Below are 1,599 nucleotides of genomic sequence, written 5' to 3'. Positions count from 1 at the left end.
GAGGGATTGTGGGCCAGGCTCATAGAGTGGAAGAGGGCCTGGAGACTTAGGTGGAGTAAGTGACCAAGGTGGAGCAAGCGGAGCGGAAAACCAGGAGACCACCAAAGCAGCAATGAAGACAGAATAAGCTGAACTGTCACAGAGAGAACAGAGAGGTTAGTAAAGGCCTCTGTGGCCGTAACAAAACAGGCAGAGGTTTCAGGGACAGCCTACATGGCTGTGACAGGACAGGCAGAGGGTTCAAAGACAGCCTCCGTGGCTGTGACAGGACAGGCAGAGGGTTCAGAGACGGCCTCCGTTGCCGAGACTGGACAGGCTGAGGGTTCAGAGACAGCCTCTTCAGGAGGTTCTGTAGTGGTTGTCGCCGACAATTCTTCCTCACCTAAAGCAAAGATTGAAATGGAATTGTTCCTCAGGGGGTCTATAGTGCACTGTAAGATTGTTGCACGGTTATAATTTTCTCTCTGATAGTATCATTCTTGCAGGCAAAGAATTCATAAAATTATTGCTGCTGTGCTGTTGGGAAATATTTGAAATTGTTAAAGTTCTATTTGTTGTTCATTTAGCCACTGTATCAAATGAGTATCTAGGGTTGTGTTTGTTTTCTCCTAAAAGAGTAAAAAGCAGATCTAGCCATTTTAAGGCCTTTCTGTAAGTAGAAATATTACCTCAACATCTCTAGTTTTGTTTTCTTCCAACTACTCTCCAATTTCCAGGCTGCTCTTTTGAGGGCACAAGTGTGCTTCTCAGGCACATGCACACATAGACATCAAAGGGGGCTTGAGCACCTGCCCTTTTTCTTCCTCGAGGGAAAGTGCCCTTTTTTCTGGGGTGTTTTTTTTGTTTGTTTTTTTAATAAATGAATATATGTATATATGTGTGCATTTGTGTGTGTTTCTGTTTGAGCACAGCTTTCCCTGTCAAACAAATAAAAAATCAAAATATCAGGTCGGGTCGGGAAATGTTGAGACTCTGTGGAGTTCTGATGCCTTTCTCCCCTCCGCAGCACAGCAGTGTAGCACATTGATCGGCACATGCACATCACTGACAGGCAGAGAGCCGCAGAAGTGAAGCACTCCTTCTATTTCCAGTTGTGTTTGTCTTGGTGTGTAGGTGAGTGGTGATGAACAACAGACTATGCTACCTGTGCCTCGAATTTACAGCTAATTATCCAAAAGACAAAAGCCAATTATAGTTAATTTGTCTTGCTAACATCCATGACTCATAAGAGCTACCATGTAAGTTAGCTATAGGGATGGGCGGATCGATCCTTAAGTATCGATACTTTCGATACTGATGTTGTATCGAAAGGATCGATCCTCACATAAAAATATAAATTCTAAAGTGCATTTTTTTTAACCATTAATTTTATTTATTTATCAAGAAATTCGGTGCATAAAAAAGCTTCTAAGTATATCAGCGAACAATTGTGTTGGACAGAACCATTTCTCCTGCTCATCGGAACACACGCAAATAATAATAATAAATGTTTCTTGAGCAGCAAATGATATTAGAATGATTTCTGAAGGATCACTGTGACACTGACGACTGGAGTAATGATGCTGAAAATTCAGCTTTGATCACAGATGCATTTTAAAT

Source organism: Sinocyclocheilus anshuiensis, unplaced genomic scaffold (assembly GCF_001515605.1).
Source record: "Sinocyclocheilus anshuiensis isolate Anshui unplaced genomic scaffold, SAMN03320099.WGS_v1.1 scaffold1229, whole genome shotgun sequence".
Lineage (NCBI taxonomy): Eukaryota > Metazoa > Chordata > Actinopteri > Cypriniformes > Cyprinidae > Sinocyclocheilus > Sinocyclocheilus anshuiensis.
This window is presented reverse-complemented; position numbering follows the sequence as displayed.